General features: G+C 54.9%; 1 long non-coding RNA gene across 2 annotated transcripts in view; it reads left to right on the top strand.

Moving 5' to 3' along the window:
- Window positions 1-20004, top strand: part of LOC146045875 (uncharacterized) — a 127712-nt gene that overhangs the window by 96225 nt on the left and 11483 nt on the right. For both annotated transcript variants that reach the window (XR_014465648.1, XR_014465649.1), the window contains one exon: window positions 19820-19955. This is a non-coding gene — a long non-coding RNA (uncharacterized LOC146045875). The remainder of the gene's footprint in view (window positions 1-19819; window positions 19956-20004) is intronic.

Genomic DNA, 20004 nt, shown 5'->3' with positions numbered 1-20004 from the left:
GGCATAAGGGTGTGCTGTACATGGGGACAGAGGGGTGACTGGGCATTAGGGTGTGCTATACATGGGGACAGAGGGGTGACTGGGCATTAGAGTGTGCTGTACATGGAAACAGAGGGGTGACTGGACATTAGGGTGTGCTATACATGGGGACAGAGCGGTGACTGGGCATTAGGGTGTGCTATACATGGGAACAGAGGGGTGACTGGGCATTAGGGTGTGCTATATATGGGAACAGAGGGGTGACTGGGCATTAGGGTGTGCTATACATGGGGACAGTGGGGTGACTGGGCATAAGTGTGTGCTATACATGGGGACAGAGGGGTGACTGGGCATTAGGGTGTGCTATACATGGGGACAGAGGGGTGACTGGGCATTAGGGTGTGCTTTTCATGGGGACAGAGGGGTGACTGGGCATTAGGGTGTGCTGTACATGGGGACAGAGGGGTGACTGGGCATTAGGGTGTGCTGTACATGGGGACAGAGGGGTGACTGGGCATTAGGGTGTGCTGTACATGGGGACAGAGGGGTGACTGGGAATTAGGGTGTGCTGTACATGGGGACAGAGGAGTGACTGGGCATTAGGGTGTGCTTTACATGTGGACAGAGGGGTGACTGGGCATTAGGGTGTGCTATACATGGGGACAGAGGGGTGACTGGGCGTTAGGGTGTGCTATACATGGGGACAGAGGGGTGACTGGGCATTAGGATGTGCTATACATGGGGACAGAGGGGTGACTGGGCGTTAGGGTGTGCTATACATGGGGACAGAGGGGTGACTGGGCGTTAGGGTGTGCTATACATGGGGACAGAGGGGTGACTGGGCGTTAGGGTGTGCTATACATGGGGACTGAGGGGTGACTGGGCATTAGGGTGTGCTATACATGGGGACAGAGGGGTGACTGGGCATTCAGGTGTGTGCTGTACAAGGTGACAGAGGGGTTACTGGGCATTAGGGTGTGCTATACATGGGGACAGAGGGGTGACTGGGCATTAGGGTGTGCTATACATAGGGACAGAGGGGTGACTGGGCATTAGGGTGTGCTATACGTGGGGACAGAGGGGTAACGGCATTAGGGTGTGCTATACGTGGGGACAGAGGGGTGACTGGGCATTAGGGTGTGCTATACATGGGGACAGAGGGATGACTGGGCATTAGGGTGTGCTATACGTGGGGACAGAGCGGTGACTGGGCATTAGGGTGTGCTATACATGGGGACAGAGGGGTGACTGGGCATTAGGGTGTGCTGTACATGGGGACAGAGGGGTGACTAGGCATTAGGGTGTGCTGTACATGGGGACAGATGGGTGACTGGGCATTAGGGTGTGCTGTACATGGGGACAGAGGGGTGACTGGGCATTAGGGTGTGCTGTACATGGGGACAGAGGGGTGACTGGGCATTAAGGTGTGCTATACATGGGGACAGAGGGGTGACTGGGCATTAGAGTGTGCTGTACATGGAAACAGAGGGGTGACTGGACATTAGGGTGTGCTATACATGGGGACAGAGCGGTGACTGGGCATTAGGGTGTGCTATACATGGGAACAGAGGGGTGACTGGGCATTAGGGTGTGCTATATATGGGAACAGAGGGGTGACTGGGCATTAGGGTGTGCTATACATGGGGACAGTGGGGTGACTGGGCATAAGTGTGTGCTATACATGGGGACAGAGGGGTGACTGGGCATTAGGGTGTGCTATACATGGGGACAGAGGGGTGACTGGGCATTAGGGTGTGCTTTTCATGGGGACAGAGGGGTGACTGGGCATTAGGGTGTGCTGTACATGGGGACAGAGGGGTGACTGGGCATTAGGGTGTGCTGTACATGGGGACAGAGGGGTGACTGGGCATTAGGGTGTGCTGTACATGGGGACAGAGGGGTGACTGGGAATTAGGGTGTGCTGTACATGGGGACAGAGGAGTGACTGGGCATTAGGGTGTGCTTTACATGTGGACAGAGGGGTGACTGGGCATTAGGGTGTGCTATACATGGGGACAGAGGGGTGACTGGGCGTTAGGGTGTGCTATACATGGGGACAGAGGGGTGACTGGGCATTAGGATGTGCTATACATGGGGACAGAGGGGTGACTGGGCGTTAGGGTGTGCTATACATGGGGACAGAGGGGTGACTGGGCGTTAGGGTGTGCTATACATGGGGACAGAGGGGTGACTGGGCGTTAGGGTGTGCTATACATGGGGACTGAGGGGTGACTGGGCATTAGGGTGTGCTATACATGGGGACAGAGGGGTGACTGGGCATTCAGGTGTGTGCTGTACAAGGTGACAGAGGGGTTACTGGGCATTAGGGTGTGCTATACATGGGGACAGAGGGGTGACTGGGCATTAGGGTGTGCTATACATAGGGACAGAGGGGTGACTGGGCATTAGGGTGTGCTATACGTGGGGACAGAGGGGTAACGGCATTAGGGTGTGCTATACGTGGGGACAGAGGGGTGACTGGGCATTAGGGTGTGCTATACATGGGGACAGAGGGATGACTGGGCATTAGGGTGTGCTATACGTGGGGACAGAGCGGTGACTGAGCATTAGGGTGTGCTATACATGGGGACAGAGGGGTGACTGGGCATTAGGGTGTGCTGTACATGGGGACAGAGGGGTGACTAGGCATTAGGGTGTGCTGTACATGGGGACAGATGGGTGACTGGGCATTAGGGTGTGCTGTACATGGGGACAGAGGGGTGACTGGGCATTAGGGTGTGCTGTACATGGGGACAGAGGGGTGACTGGGCATTAAGGTGTGCTATACATGGGGACTGAGGGGTGACTGGGCATCAGGGTGTGCTATACATGGGGACAGAGGGGTGACTGGGCATTCAGGTGTGTGCTGTACAAGGTGACAGAGGGGTGACTGGGCATTAGGGTGTGCTATACATGGGGACAGTGGGGTGACTGGGCATTAGTGTGTGCTATACATGGGGACAGAGGGGATGCAGTTAAAATCCCGGCGGTCGGGATCCCGGCGTTCAGAATCCCGAAGCCAGAATCACGACCGCCGAAATCCCGACACATTCTCCCTCCGTGGGTGTCCATGACACCCCTGGAGGGAGAATAAATTAGTGTGCCGAGCGTAGCGAGGCACCGGGCCTGCTGCGTGGCGAGCGCAGCGAGCCCACAAGGGGGGGCGATCCACGTCCCCCCCTTGTCGGCATTTCGGCTGTCGGGATTCCGGCGTCGGGATTCTGAACGCCGGGATCCCGACCGCCGGGATCCCGACCCCCTGGGATTCAGTACTGAATCCAGACATAGGGGTGACTGGGCATTAGGGTGTGCTATACATGGGGACAGAGGGGTGACTGGGCATTAGGGTGTGCTATACATGGGGACAGAGGGGTGACTGGGCGTTAGGGTGTGCTATACATGGGGACAGAGGGGTGACTGGGCATTAAGGTGTGCTATACATGGGTACAGAGGGGTGACTGGGCATTAGGATGTGCTATACATGGGGACAGAGGGGTGACTGGGCGTTAGGGTGTGCTATACATGGGGACAGAGGGGTGACTGGGCGTTAGGGTGTGCTATACATGGGGACTGAGGGGTGACTGGGCATTAGGGTGTGCTATACATGGGGACAGAGGGGTGACTGGGCATTCAGGTGTGTGCTGTACAAGGTGACAAAGGGGTTACTGGGCATTAGGGTGTGCTATACATGGGGACAGAGGGGTGACTGGGCATTAGGGTGTGCTATACATGGGGACAGAGGGGTGACTCGGCATTAGGGTGTGCTATACATAGGGACAGAGGGGTGACTGGGCATTAGGGTGTGCTATACGTGGGGACAGAGGGGTAACGGCATTAGGGTGTGCTATACGTGGGGACAGAGGGGTGACTGTGCATTAGGGTGTGCTATACATGGGGACAGAGGGGTGACTGGGCATTAGGGTGTGCTATACGTGGGGACAGAGCGGTGACTGGGCATTAGGGTGTGCTATACATAGAGACAGAGGGGTGACTGGGCATTAGGGTGTGCTGTACATGGGGACAGAGGGGTGACTAGGCATTAGGGTGTGCTGTACATGGGGACAGAGGGGTGACTGGGCATTAGGGTGTGCTGTACATGGGGACAGAGGGGTGACTGGGCATTAGGGTGTGCTGTACATGGCGACAGAGGGGTGACTGGGCATTAGGGTGTGCTTTATATGTGGATAGAGGGGTGACTGGGCATTAGGGTGTGCTATACATGGGGACAGAGGGGTGACTGGGCATTAGGGTGTGCTATACATGGGGACTGAGGGGTGACTGGGCGTTAGGGTGTGCTATACATGGGGACAGAGGGGTGACTGGGCATTAAGGTGTGCTATACATGGGGACTGAGGGGTGACTGGGCATCAGGGTGTGCTATACATGGGGACAGAGGGGTGACTGGGCATTCAGGTGTGTGCTGTACAAGGTGACAGAGGGGTGACTGGGCATTAGGGTGTGCTATACATGGGGACAGTGGGGTGACTGGGCATTAGTGTGTGCTATACATGGGGACAGAGGGGATGCAGTTAAAATCCCGGCGGTCGGGATCCCGGCGTTCAGAATCCCGAAGCCAGAATCACGACCGCCGAAATCCCGACACATTCTCCCTCCGTGGGTGTCCATGACACCCCTGGAGGGAGAATAAATTAGTGTGCCGAGCGTAGCGAGGCACCGGGCCCGCTGCGTGGCGAGCGCAGCGAGCCCACAAGGGGGGGCGATCCACGTCCCCCCCTTGTCGGCATTTCGGCTGTCGGGATTCCGGCGTCGGGATTCTGAACGCCGGGATCCCGACCGCCGGGATCCCGACCCCCTGGGATTCAGTACTGAATCCAGACATAGGGGTGACTGGGCATTAGGGTGTGCTATACATGGGGACAGAGGGGTGACTGGGCATTAGGGTGTGCTATACATGGGGACAGAGGGGTGACTGGGCATTAGGGTGTGCTGTACATGGGGACAGAGGGGTGACTGGGCATTAGGGTGTGCTGTACATGGGGACAGAGGGGTGACTGGGAATTAGGGTGTGCTGTACATGGGGACAGAGGAGTGACTGGGCATTAGGGTGTGCTTTACATGTGGACAGAGGGGTGACTGGGCATTAGGGTGTGCTATACATGGGGACAGAGGGGTGACTGGGCGTTAGGGTGTGCTATACATGGGGACAGAGGGGAGACTGGGCATTAAGGTGTGCTATACATGGGTACAGAGGGGTGACTGGGCATTAGGATGTGCTATACATGGGGACAGAGGGGTGACTGGGCGTTAGGGTGTGCTATACATGGGGACAGAGGGGTGACTGGGCGTTAGGGTGTGCTATACATGGGGACTGAGGGGTGACTGGGCATTAGGGTGTGCTATACATGGGGATAGAGGGGTGACTGGGCATTAGGGTGTGCTATACATGGGGACAGAGGGGTGACTGGGCATTAGGGTGTGCTATACATAGGGACAGAGGGGTAACGGCATTAGGGTGTGCTATACGTGGGGACAGAGGGGTGACTGGGCATTAGGGTGTGCTATACATGGGGACAGAGGGGTGACTGGGCATTAGGGTGTGCTATACGTGGGGACAGAGCGGTGACTGGGCATTAGGGTGTGCTATACATGGGGACAGTGGGGTGACTGGGCATTAGGGTGTGCTGTACATGGGGACAGAGGGGTGACTAGGCATTAGGGTGTGCTGTACATGGGGACAGAGGGGTGACTGGGCATTAGGGTGTGCTGTACATGGGGACAGAGGGGTGACTGGGCATTAGGGTATGCTGTACATGGCGACAGAGGGGTGACTGGGCATTAGGGTGTACTTTACATGTGGACAGAGGTGTGACTGGGCATTAGGGTGTGCTATTCATGGGGACAGAGGGGTGACTGGGCATTAGGGTGTGCTATACATGGGGACTGAGGGGTGACTGGGCGTTAGGGTGTGCTATACATGGGGACAGAGGGGTGACTGGGCATTAGGGTGTGCTATACATGGGGACTGAGGGGTGACTGGGCATCAGGGTGTGCTATACATGGGGACAGAGGGGTGACTGGGCATTCAGGTGTGTGTTGTACAAGGTGACAGAGGGGTGACTGGGCATTAGGGTGTGCTATACATGGGGATAGAGGGGTGACTGGGCATTCAGGTGTGTGCTGTACAAGGTGACAGAGGGGTGACTGGGCATTAGGGTGTGCTATACATGGGGACAGAGGGGTGACTGGGCATTAGGGTGTGCTATACATGGGGACAGAGGGGCGACTGGGCATTAGGGTGTGCTATACATGGGGACAGAGGGGTGAATGGACATTAGGGTGTGCTGTACATTGGGACAGAGGAGTGAGTGGGAATTAGGGTGTGCTGTACATGGGGACAGAGGGGTGACTGGGCATTAGGGTGTCCTGTTCAAGGTGACAGAGGGGTGACTGGGCATTAGGGTGTGCTATACATAGGGACAGAGCGGTGACTGGGCATTAGGGTGTGCTATACATGGGGACAGAGGGGTGAATGGGCATTAGGGTGTGCTGTACATGTGGACAGAGTGGTGACTGGGCATAAGGATGTGCTGTACATGGGGACAGAGGGGTGACTGGGCATTAGGGTGTGCTATACATGGGGACAGAGGGGTGACTGGGCATTAGAGTGTGCTGTACATGGAAACAGAGGGGTGACTGGACATTAGGGTGTGCTAAACATGGGGACAGAGGGGTGACTGGGCATTAGGGTGTGCTGTACATGGGGACAGAGGGGTGACTGGGCATTAGGGTGTGCTATACATGGGGACAGAGGGGTGACTGGGCATTAGGGTGTGCTGTACACGGGGACAGAGGGGTGACTGGGCATTAGGATGTGCTATACATGGGGACAGAGCGGTGACTGGGCATTAGGGTGTGCTATACATGGGAACAGAGGGGTGACTGGGCATTAGGGTGTGCTATATATGGGAACAGTGGGGTGACTGGGCATTAGTGTGTGCTATACATGGGGACAGTGGGGTGACTGGGCATTAGTGTGTGCTATACATGGGGACAGAGGGGTGACTGGGCATTAGGGTGTGCTATACATTCGGACAGAGGGGTGACTGGGCATTAGGGTGTGCTGTTCATGGGGACAGAGGGGTGACTGGGCATTAGGGTGTGCTGTACATGGGGACAGAGGGGTGACTGGGCATTAGGATGTGCTGTACATGGGGACAGAGGGGTGACTGGGCATTAGGGTGTGCTGTACATGGGGACAGAGGGGTGACTGGGAATTAGGGTGTGCTGTACATAGGGACAGAGGAGTGACTGGGCATTAGGGTGTGCTTTATATGTGGACAGAGGGGTGACTGGGCATTAGGGTGTGCTATACATGGGGACTGAGGGGTGACTGGGCATTAAGTTATGCTATACATGGGGACAGAGGGGTGACTGGGTATTAGGGTGTGCTATACATGGGGACAGAGGGGTGACTGGGCATTAGGGTGTGCTATACATGGGGACAGAGGGGTGACTGGGCATTAGGGTATGCTATACATGGGGACTCAGGGGTGACTGGGCATTAGGGTGTGCTATACATGGGGACAGAGGGGCGACTGGGCATTCAGGTGTGTGTTGTACAAGGTGACAGAGGGGTGACTGGGCATTAGGGTGTGCTGTACAAGGTGACAGAGGGGTGACTGGGCATTAGGGTGTGCTATACATGGGGACAGTGAGGTGACTAGGCATTAGGGTGTGCTATACATGGGGACAGTGGGGTGACTGGGCATTAGGGTGTGCTATACATGGGGACAGAGGGGTGACTGGGCATTAGGGTGTGCTATACATGGGGACAGAGGGGTGACTGGGCATTAGGTTGTGCTATACATGGGGACAGAGGGGCGACTGGGCATTAGGGTGTGCTATACATGGGGACAGAGGGGTGAATGGACATAAGGGTGTGCTGTACATTGGGACAGAGGAGTGATTGGGAATTAGGGTGTGCTGTACATGGGGACAGAGGGGTGACTGGGGATTAGGGTGTGCTATACATGGGGACAGAGGGGTGACTGGGCATTAGGGTGTCCTGTACAAGGTGACAGAGGGGTGACTGGGCATTAGGGTGTGCTATACATAGGGACAGAGCGGTGACTGGGCATTAGGGTGTGCTATACATGGGGACAGAGGGGTGAATGGGCATTAGGGTGTGCTGTACATGTGGACAGAGTGGTGACTGGGCATAAGGGTGTGCTGTACATGGGGACAGAGGGGTGACTGGGCATTAGGGTGTGCTATACATGGGGACAGAGGGGTGACTGGGCATTAGAGTGTGCTGTACATGGAAACAGAGGGGTGACTGGACATTAGGGTGTGCTATACATGGGGACAGAGCGGTGACTGGGCATTAGGGTGTGCTATACATGGGAACAGAGGGGTGACTGGGCATTAGGGTGTGCTATATATGGGAACAGAGGGGTGACTGGGCATTAGGGTGTGCTATACATGGGGACAGTGGGGTGACTGGGCATTAGTGTGTGCTATACATGGGGACAGAGGGGTGACTGGGCATTAGGGTGTGCTATACATGGGGACAGCGGGGTGACTGGGCATTAGGGTGTGCTGTTCATGGGGACAGAGGGGTGACTGGGCATTAGGGTGTGCTGTGCATGGGGACAGAGGGGTGACTGGGCATTAGGGTGTGCTGTACATGGGGACAGAGGGGTGACTGGGCATTAGGGTGTGCTGTACATGGGGACAGAGGGGTGACTGGGAATTAGGGTGTGCTGTACATGGGGACAGAGGAGTGACTGGGCATTAGGGTGTGCTTTACATGTGGACAGAGGGGTGACTGGGCATTAGGGTGTGCTATACATGGGGACAGAGGGGTGACTGGGCGTTAGGGTGTGCTATACATGGGGACAGAGGGGTGACTGGGCATTAAGGTGTGCTATACATGGGTACAGAGGGGTGACTGGGCATTAGGATGTGCTATACATGGGGACAGAGGGGTGACTGGGCGTTAGGGTGTGCTATACATGGGGACAGAGGGGTGACTGGGCGTTAGGGTGTGCTATACATGGGGACTGAGGGGTGACTGGGCATTAGGGTGTGCTATACATGGGGACAGAGGGGTGACTGGGCATTCAGGTGTGTGCTGTACAAGGTGACAGAGGGGTTACTGGGCATTAGGGTGTGCTATACATGGGGACAGAGGGGTGACTGGGCATTAGGGTGTGCTATACATGGGGACAGAGGGGTGACTGGGCATTAGGGTGTGCTATACATAGGGACAGAGGGGTGACTGGGCATTAGGGTGTGCTATACGTGGGGACAGAGGGGTAACGGCATTAGGGTGTGCTATACGTGGGGACAGAGGGGTGACTGGGCATTAGGGTGTGCTATACATGGGGACAGAGGGGTGACTGGGCATTAGGGTGTGCTATACGTGGGGACAGAGCGGTGACTGGGCATTAGGGTGTGCTATACATGGGGACAGAGGGGTGACTGGGCATTAGGGTGTGCTGTACATGGGGACAGAGGGGTGACTGGGCATTAGGGTGTGCTGTACATGGGGACAGAGGGGTGACTGGGCATTAGGGTGTGCTGTACATGGGGACAGAGGGGTGACTGGGCATTAGGGTGTGCTGTACATGGCGACAGAGGGGTGACTGGGCATTAGGGTGTGCTTTATATGTGGACAGAGGGGTGACTGGGCATTAGGGTGTGCTATACATGGGGACAGAGGGGTGACTGGGCATTAGGGTGTGCTATACATGGGGACTGAGGGGTGACTGGGCGTTAGGGTGTGCTATACATGGGGACAGAGGGGTGACTGGGCATTAAGGTGTGCTATACATGGGGACTGAGGGGTGACTGGGCATCAGGGTGTGCTATACATGGGGACAGAGGGGTGACTGGGCATTCAGGTGTGTGCTGTACAAGGTGACAGAGGGGTGACTGGGTATTAGGGTGTGCTATACATGGGGACAGTGGGGTGACTGGGCATTAGTGTGTGCTATACATGGGGACAGAGGGGATGCAGTTAAAATCCCGGCGGTCGGGATCCCGGCGTTCAGAATCCCGAAGCCAGAATCCCGACCGCCGAAATCCCGACACATTCTCCCTCCGTGGGTGTACATGACACCCCTGGAGGGAGAATAAATTAGTGTGCCGAGCGTAGCGAGGCACCGGGCCCGATGCGTGGCGAGCGCAGCGAGCCCACAAGGGGGGGCGATCCACGTCCCCCCCTTGTTGGCATTTCGGCTGTCGGGATTCCGGCGTCGGGATTCTGAACGCCGGGATCCCGACCGCCGGGATCCCGACCCCCTGGGATTCAGTACTGAATCCGGACATAGGGGTGACTGGGCATTAGGGTGTGCTATACATGGGGACAGAGGGGTGACTGAGCATTAGGGTGTGCTATACATGGGGACAGAGGGGTGACTGGGCATTAGGGTGTGCTGTACTTGGGGACAGAGGGGTGACTGGGCATTAGGGTGTGCTGTACATGGGGACAGAGGGGTGACTGGGCATTAGGGTGTGCTGTACATGGGGACAGAGGGGTGACTGGGCATTAGGGTATGCTGTACATGGCGACAGAGGGGTGACTGGGCATTAGGGTGTACTTTACATGTGGACAGAGGGGTGACTGGGCATTAGGGTGTGCTATACATGGGGACAGAGGGGTGACTGGGCATTAGGGTGTGCTATACATGGGGACTGAGGGGTGACTGGGCGTTAGGGTGTGCTATACATGGGGACAGAGGGGTGACTGGGCATTAGGGTGTGCTATACATGGGGACTGAGGGGTGACTGGGCATCAGGGTGTGCTATACATGGGGACAGAGGGGTGACTGGGCATTCAGGTGTGTGTTGTACAAGGTGACAGAGGGGGGACTGGGCATTAGGGTGTGCTATACATGGGGATAGAGGGGTGACTGGGCATTCAGGTGTGTGCTGTACAAGGTGACAGAGGGGTGACTGGGCATTAGGGTGTGCTATACATGGGGACAGAGGGCTGACTGGGCATTAGGGTGTGCTATACATGGGGACAGAGGGGCGACTGGGCATTAGGGTGTGCTATACATGGGGACAGAGGGGTGAATGGACATTAGGGTGTGCTGTACATTGGGACAGAGGAGTGAGTGGGAATTAGGGTGTGCTGTACATGGGGACAGAGGGGTGACTGGGCATTAGGGTGTCCTGTACAAGGTGACAGAGGGTGACTGGTCATTAGGGTGTGCTATACATAGGGACAGAGCGGTGACTGGGCATTAGGGTGTGCTATACATGGGGACAGAGGGGTGAATGGGCATTAGGGTGTGCTGTACATGTGGACAGAGTGGTGACTGGGCATAAGGGTGTGCTGTACATGGGGACAGAGGGGTGACTGGGCATTAGGGTGTGCTATACATGGGGACAGAGGGGTGACTGGGCATTAGAGTGTGCTGTACATGGAAACAGAGGGGTGACTGGACATTAGGGTGTGCTGTACATGGGGACAGAGGGGTGACTGGGCATTAGGATGTGCTATACATGGGGACAGAGCGGTGACTGGGCATTAGGGTGTGCTATACATGGGAACAGAGGGGTGACTGGGCATTAGGGTGTGCTATACATGGGGACAGAGGGGTGACTGGGCATTAGGGTGTGCTATACATGGGGACAGTGGGGTGACTGGGCATTAGTGTGTGCTATACATGGGGACAGAGGGGTGACTGGACATTAGGGTGTGCTGTACATGGGGACAGAGGGGTGACTGGGCATTAAGTTATGCTATACATGAGGACAGAGGGGTGACTGGGCATTAGGGTGTGCTGTTCATGGGGACAGAGGGGTGACTGGGCATTAAGTTATGCTATACATGAGGACAGAGGGGTGACTGGGCATTAGGGTGTGCTGTTCATGGGGACAGAGGGGTGACTGGACATTAGGGTGTGCTGTACATGGGGACAGAGGGGTGACTGGGCATTAAGTTATGCTATACATGAGGACAGAGGGGTGACTGGGCATTAGGGTGTGCTGTTCATGGGGACAGAGGGGTGACTGGGCATTAGGGTGTGCTGTACATGGGGACAGAGGGGTGACTGGGCATTAGGGTGTGCTGTACATGGGGACAGAGGGGTGACTGGGCATTAGGGTGTGCTGTACATGGGGACAGAGGGGTGACTGGGAATTTGGGTGTGCTGTACATAGGGACAGAGGAGTGACTGGGCATTAGGGTGTGCTTTATATGTGGACAGAGGGGTGACTGGGAATTAGGGTGTGCTATACATGGGGACTGAGGGGTGACTGGGCGTTAGGGTGTGCTATACATGGGGACAGAGGGGTGACTGGGCGTTAGGGTGTGCTATACATGGGGACTGAGGGGTGACTGGGCGTTAGGGTGTGCTATACATGGGGACAGAGGGGTGACTGGGCATTCAGGTGTGTGCTGTACAAGGTGACAGAGGGGTTACTGGGCATTAGGGTGTGCTATACATGGGGACAGAGGGGTGACTGGGCATTAGGGTGTGCTATACATGGGGACAGAGGGGTGACTGGGCATTAGGGTGTGCTATACATAGGGACAGAGGGGTGACTGGGCATTAGGGTGTGCTATACGTGGGGACAGAGGGGTAACGGCATTAGGGTGTGCTATACGTGGGGACAGAGGGGTGACTGGGCATTAGGGTGTGCTATACATGGGGACAGAGGGGTGACTGGGCATTAGGGTGTGCTATACATGGGGACAGAGGGGTGACTGGGCATTAGGGTGTGCTATACGTGGGGACAGAGGGGTGACTGGGCATTAGGGTGTGCTATACATGGGGACAGAGGGGTGACTGGGCATTAGGGTGTGCTATACATGGGGACAGAGAGGAGACTGGGCATTAGGGTGTGCTATACATGGGGACAGAGGGGTGACTGGGCATTAGGGTGTGCTATACATGGGGACAGAGGGGTGACTGGGAATTAGGGTGTGCTATACATGGGGACAGAGGGGTGACTGGGCATTAGGGTGTGCTATACATGGGGACAGAGGGGTGACTGGGCATTAGGATGTGCTATACGTGGGGACAGAGGGGTGACTGGGCATTAGGGTGTGCTATACGTGGGGACAGAGGGGTGACTGGGCATTAGGGTGTGCTATACGTTGGGACAGATGGGTGACTGGGCAGTAGGGTGTGCTATACATGGGGACAGAGGGGTGACTGGGCATTAGGGTGTGCTATACATGGGGACAGAGGGGTGACTGGGCATTAGGGTGTGCTATACGTTGGGACAGATGGGTGACTGGGCATTAGGGTGTGCTATACGTGGGGACAGAGGGGTAACGGCATTAGGGTGTGCTGTACATGTGGACAGAGTGGTGACTGGGCATAAGAGTGTGCTGTACATGGGGACAGAGGGGTGACTGGGCATTAGGGTGTGCTATACATGGGGACAGAGGGGTGACTGGGAATTAGGGTGTGCTGTACATGGGGACAGAGGAGTGACTGGGCATTAGGGTGTGCTTTACATGTGGACAGAGGGGTGACTGGGCATTAGGGTGTGCTATACATGGGGACAGAGGGGTAACTGGGCATTAGGGTGTGCTATACATGGGACAGAGGGATGACTGGGCATTAAGGTGTGCTATACATGGGGACAGAGGGGTGACTGGGCATTAGGGTGTGCTGTACATGGGGACAGAGGGGTGACTGGGCTTTAGGGTGTGCTGTACATGGGGACAGAGGGGTGACTGGGCATTAGGGTGTGCTGTACATGGGGACAGAGGGGTGACTGGGCATTAGGGAGTTAGATAGAGTGTGAGGGCAGAGACCCTGAGGGGGGGAGTTAGAGAGAGGGTGAGGGCAGAGACGCAGAGGGGGGAGTTAGAGAGAGGGAGAGGACAGAGACGCTGAGTGGGGAGTTAGAGAGAGGGTGAGGGCAGAGACGCTGATGAGGGAGTTAGATAGAGTGTGAGGGCAGAGACCCTGAGGGGGGGAGTTAGAGAGAGGGTGAGGGCAGAGACGCAGAGGGGGGAGTTAGAGAGAGGGAGAGGACTAAGACGCTGAAGGGGGAGTTAGATAGAGGGTGAGGGTAAAGACGCTGAGGGGGAGTTAGAGAGAGGGTGAGGGCAGAGATGCTGAGAGGGGAGTTAGAGAGTTAGTGAGGGCTGAGAGGGGAGTTAGAGAGAGGGTGAGGGCAGAGACGCTGAGGGGGAGTTAGAGAGAGGGTGAGAACAGAGATGCTGAGGGGGGAGTTAGAGAGAGTTAGAGAGTGGGTGAGGGCAGAGATGCTGGGGGGGGGAGTTAGAGAACGGGTGAGGGCAGAGACGCTGAGGGGGGAGTTAGAGAGTTTGTGAGGGCAGAGAGGCTGATAGGGGAGTTAGAGAGAGAGGGTGAGGGCAGAGATGCTGAGGGGGGAGTTAGAGAGAGGGTGAGGGCAGAGACACAGAGGGGGAAGTTAGAGAGATGGAGAGGACAGAGACGCTGAGGGGGGAGTTAGAGAGTTAGTGAGGGCAGCGAGGCTGAGAGGGGAGATAGAGAGAGAGAGGGTGAGGGCAAAGACGCTGAGGGGGAGTTAGAGAGAGGGTGAGGACAAAGACGCTGAGGGGGGAGTTAGTGAGAGGGTGAGGGGAGAGACGCTGAGGGGGGAGTCATAGAGTGGGTGAGGGCAGAGAGGGTGAGGACAGAGATGCTGAGGGGGGAGTTAGAGAGAGCAGCAGTGTGGGCATGGATGATGGGGGGTGGTGTGAGCGACGTTAAGGCAGGAGAGAGTGGGGGTGCACTGATAGGCTATTAGCCCGGAGGTGGTATATGTATAACGCTGGGAGGGCATAACTAGCTCTCTGCGCTGATAGGCTATTAGGCTGGGGGGGGGGGTGGTGTGTGTATAACGCTAGGAGTTGGTAACTAACTCCGCCCAGCATTATACACACACATGATTGACACATCTGGCTAAATATATAAGGGATTATCAGGCTTCATTCCTCCTGTTTAACCAGAGACGCTGAGGGGCGAGTTAGAGAGAGGGAGAGGACGGAGACGCTGAGGGGGGAGTTACATAGACTGTGAGGGCAGAGACGCTGAGGGGGGAGTTAGAGAAAGGGTGAGGGCAGAGACGTTGTGGAATTAGTTAGAGAGAGGGTGAGGGCAGAGACGCTAAGGGGGTAGTTAGAGAGAGAGTGAGGGTAGAGACGCAGAGGGTGGAGTTAGAGAGAGGGTGAGGGCAGAGATGCTGAGGGGGAGTTAGTGAGAGGGAGAGGACAGAGACACTGAGGGGGGAGTTAGAGAGAGAGTGAGGGCAGAGACGCTGAGGGGGGAGTTAGAGAGAGGGTGAGGGCAGAGACGCAGAGGGGGAAGTTAGAGAGAGGGAGAGGACAGAGACGCTGAGGGGGAGTTAGAGAGAGGGTGAGGGCAGAGACGCTGAGGGGGGAGTTAGAAAGTTAGTGAGGGCTGAGAGGGGAGTTAGAGAGAGAGGGAGAGGACAGAGACGCTGAGGGGGGAGTTAGAGAGAGGGTGAGGAGAGAGACGCTGAGGAGGGAGTTACATAGACTGTGAGGGCAGAGACGCTGAGGGGGGAGTTAGAGAGAGGGTGAGGGCAGAGATGTTGAGGGGGGAGTTAGAGAGAGGGTAAAGGCAGATATGCTGAGGGGGGAGTTAGAGAGTGGGTGAGGGCAGAGAGGCTGAGGGAGGAGTGATGGTTCTTGTGTAGTTTCACGGCGCCATTTACGGCGCCATTAGCAATGCTATTTTAAATCAACTCCATGCCAACGTGGATAGTGGAGGTATGAACCATCCATGTTGGTATGGAGTTAAGTTACTTTTTTTTTAACATAGTTTGTGGCGAGCGTAGAACCCGGCCATGCTGGCGCCGTGAAACTACACTAGTAACGGAGTTAGAGAGAGAGGGTGAGGGCAGAGACGCTGAGGGGGGAGTTAGATAGAGTGTGAGGGCAAAAACGTTGTGGGATTAGCTAGAGAGAGGGTGAGGGCAGAGACGCTGAGGGAGTATTTAGAGAGAGGGCAGAGACGCTGAGGGGGGAGTTAGAGAAATGTTGAGGGCAGAGACGCTGAGTGGGGAGTTAGAGAGAGGGTAAGGGCAGAGACGCTGATTTTATATAGCGTGGCGAGCGCAGCGAGCCACCGAGCCCGAAGCGTGGGGAGCGCTGCGAGCCCCGCGAGGGGACACGGATGTTGTTTCAAAGCAAGTCCCCAATATTGCATGCCATTTGCATGCAATTCCATAAAATACATTCCGTGTCCGCTCGCCACGCTTCGGGCTCGGTGGCTCGCTGCGCTCACCACGCTATATAAAATCAACTCCACGCCCTAGTGGATAGTGGGGTAATGAAATGGATAGTAAATCTTATCCTATATCTTATGCGATATCTTATGTCAAATCGCATACAAAATCGTATCCTATCTAGTATCCTATCTGTCCTATCTAGTGGCGCCGTGAAAGTAAAGAAGTACCGGGGAGTTAGAGTGAGAGGGTGAGGGCAGAGATGCTGAGGGGGGAGTTAGAGAGAGGGTGAGGGCAGAGACGCTGAGGGGGAGTTAGAGAGAGGGTGAGGGCAGAGACGCTGAGGGGGAGTTAGTGAGAGGGTGAGGGCAGAGACGCTGAGGAGGGAGTTACATAGACTGTGAGGGCAGCGACGCTGAGGGGGGAATTAGAGAGAGGTAGAGGACAGAGAGACGCTGAGGGGGGAGTTAGAGAGAGGGTGAGGAAAGAGACGCTGAGGAGGGAGTTAGAGAGAGGGTGAGGGCAGAGACGCTGATGAGGGAGTTAGATAGAGTGTGAGGGCAGAGACCCTGAGGGGGAAAGTTAGAGAGAGGGTGAGGGCAGAGACGCAGAGGGGGGAGTTAGAGAGAGGGAGAGGACTAAGACGCTGAGGGGGGAGTTAGAGAGAGGGTGAGGGCAAAGACGCTGAGGGGGAGTTAGAGAGAGGGTGAGGGCAGAGACGCTGAGGGGTTAGTTAGAGAGTTAGTGAGGGCTGAGAGGGGAGTTAGAGAGAGGGTGAGGGCAGAGACGCTGAGGGTGAGTTAGAGAGAGGGTGAGAACAGAGACGCTGAGAGGGAGGGTAGAGATGCTGAGGGGGGAGTTAGAGAGAGTTAGAGAGTGGGTGAGGGCAGAGATGCTGGGGGGGAGTTAGAGAGAGGGTGAGGGCAGAGAGGCTGAGGGGGGAGTTAGAGAGCGGGTGAGCGCAAGGGGACTCAGACGCACGGCGCCATGCTGGCGCCGTGAAACTACACTAGCACCAAAGTCTCTCCCGCGATTGCAATGTAATTGCAATCGTATCTTAGAAATGCCATTGCATTTTCATGGGAGCCCCCTGGCTGCCAAGACAGGTACAGGAGGCCATGTTTTGGTTCGCAGCAGCTGTGTGTGAATTTATGCAGCCGCCATAAAATTGGTCCATAGACCTGTGTTGCCTGGACCTCGCCGCCACAAAAGCTGCCTCTATGCCCAGGCCGACAACCAAAATGCGATCGCATCATTCTGGGATGCTGCTGCAGTTTGACACTACCCGTAACTCAGCCTAGCTCGCACCCATATCCTAACTTCCCTGGCACCTGATGTGTCCGGATTACAGGGGTGCCGGACCAGTAGGTGTCGGTAAATAAGTGGTTTACGTATATGTTAATGTATATAAAATATAACATCAGTTCTGGCCTCCAACCTCCACAGACTAGCCAGCCAGCCAATCATTCGCTATTGATATTATATTTTATATACATTTTCAGAAGATGCCTAATTCAGTTTGCACATGATAGTTAATGCAACTGGGTTCAACAATAATAAACCTTTAGATGCTGCTGGAGAATAACGTTGGTCTCAGTGAGTGGTGTAACCCCGTTCCCGACCTGGCCCACGTTCCAACTTGTACCTCCTTTGTGGGGGTTTGGGCTCGCACAGCTGATGGATTGCTGTGGGGAACACTGCCTGGATCCCATAAAACAGGTGGCTCCAGTACCTCTCTGCTCCCAGCGGGGACAGCTGGTCCGTGGTCCCGGACTGCAGTAGCTGCACTTCCCACTGGCACAGAGGTCGGGTCTCCAGGTGTGTGAGCACTGTGTGCTGCGATCTTACAGAGACGACTCCACCTTGTTGGCCGTGGCTGCTGGTTTATGCTGTGAATGTAGACCGCAAAATTTAATGGTGGGCACTCTGCTCCAAATGGTGAGGGCACGGCTTGCCAACTAGTTGGGGTCTCCAGACCAATCTTTGTGACACTTTCGCCGCCCTCAGGGTGGTTTTTTGTTTTTTTACAGGACGCCTCCCCACTTAAGTGCCGTAGACACAATTTATTTCCAGCATAGAAAACAGGTCTGAATCAGGCTCTCAGTTTGGATTGCATATGATAAGCTGCTTGCAATAGTTTATCATGTGCAATCCTTAAGCAGTGCAAACGCAGGAGGAGGTGCATTCCACCCCCTGCCTCCATTTGTGATCATATCAAACTGCGATTGTAGTTTAGAAAAACATCAGGACCATCGGTGGCTGTGACGCTGCGACTGCAGCCTGAGTAAGTCTCATCTCTCTCAGGCTTGCAGATGCAGGTTGGCTTGCGAGACCAAGGAAACTTTGCCTTGTAGCTTAAATGTATATAAGATATAACATCAGTTCTGGCCCCCGTCCTCCCCAGATAAGTCAGCCAAACCCTCGCCATTGATGTTATATTTTATATACATTTTTAGAAGATGCCTGATTCAGTTTGGATTGCACATGATAAGCTTCTCGCAGCAGCTTATCATGTGGGATCCTCAAGCAATGCAAATGCAGGAGGAGGTGCATTCCACCCCCTGCCTCCATTTGTGATCCCTGGCTGCTCTACACCGCAAGCACCTCTGCAATCAGCAGAGGTGTTTGTTGTTCTGCCATGTGATCACATGTGCAGAAACCAAACATTGCGCATAATATGGGTTGGATCGTACTTACCCAATCAGGATGAGAGTTGATGTTCCGGTCTCTCGGTCTCCAGTACTTGATGGGCGTTGGAGAACATACCGTAGTTGTTAGTTGAGGGGCGATGTTCTGCCACCTTGTGTAATTCAGGCTGACGGAGAAGCCAGGTGTTCTTCTGGAAGCTGGAAGTTGTTCTGTGGCTACTGATGGAGGTATCGGCTGCTCCTGTGTGAGATGATGTTATACCTCCTGCACCTGGGGAAGTGATGTTACCTTCACTGTGGTGGCTGCAGGGAGAAGCTGGGAGTGAATGGGTCCTGCAGGTGTTCTAACTTCTCCCAATCGATTCCCGTGAAGAATGGATGTTCTCTGATGTTGCCGTTCTCACCCAGACGCATCTCAGGGTCACCACACAGGAGCTGGAAAGAGGAACGTGAGGGCAACTAAGTTTCTGTTCAGCTGCAGTCTGATTCCTTACAGCACATATTTGGGAGACATATTTCTCAAATGATTTTTAGCCTCAAAGAAAATAATCATTATTTTCCCCTAATCAGAGGATGTGTGTCTATGTAGTTTAGTATTCTTTCCCCTAACCTCTAGCTGGTTACTGCTTATCATGGTACCATTGGGGGTCATTCACTGGACTTGATTTGCTTACATTTGAATAGAAACATGGAAAATGCCGGTGCTGTATAACGTGACCAGTGGTGTATGCCAGTGGTACAGTGACTCCTGCAGCAGGCATTGGTCTGGCTTGGAGTTTCTTTTAGCCAACACTTATTTGTGTGTGTCAGGGAGGTGGAGCCAGTAATGTAATCTGACGTATGTAACTACATATAGCTTCCCCATGTACAGCTACATGACCGCTCGTAGAACAACTACATGGCTGATACTAGAGAATGGGGGTTCTGTATAAATAACAGACGCTGACACATTGTTTATGGCCTCTTTGTTACTTGGTGATGAATGCTAAGTAGGGTCTGACACTCACCTCTTCAATGATGTTTCTTGTATTCGGGCACAGATGACAGCCCGCCAAAGCCGAGATGTGGCACTCCTCGGGGGATTTTCCTGTTGTCATCTCGAATAGCACCACACCGAAGGAGTACCAATCCACTCCCGCATCATATGGCTCTCGCTTGATGATCTGTCAATAAAAGGTAACAGTTCACTAAATAACACTTTATGAACAGGAGTGCAGATCTGGGC

This window comes from Crinia signifera, chromosome 11 (genome assembly GCF_055691185.1).
Source record: "Crinia signifera chromosome 11, ASM5569118v1, whole genome shotgun sequence".
Classification (NCBI taxonomy): Eukaryota; Metazoa; Chordata; class Amphibia; order Anura; family Myobatrachidae; genus Crinia; species Crinia signifera.
This window is presented reverse-complemented; position numbering and strand designations above follow the sequence as displayed.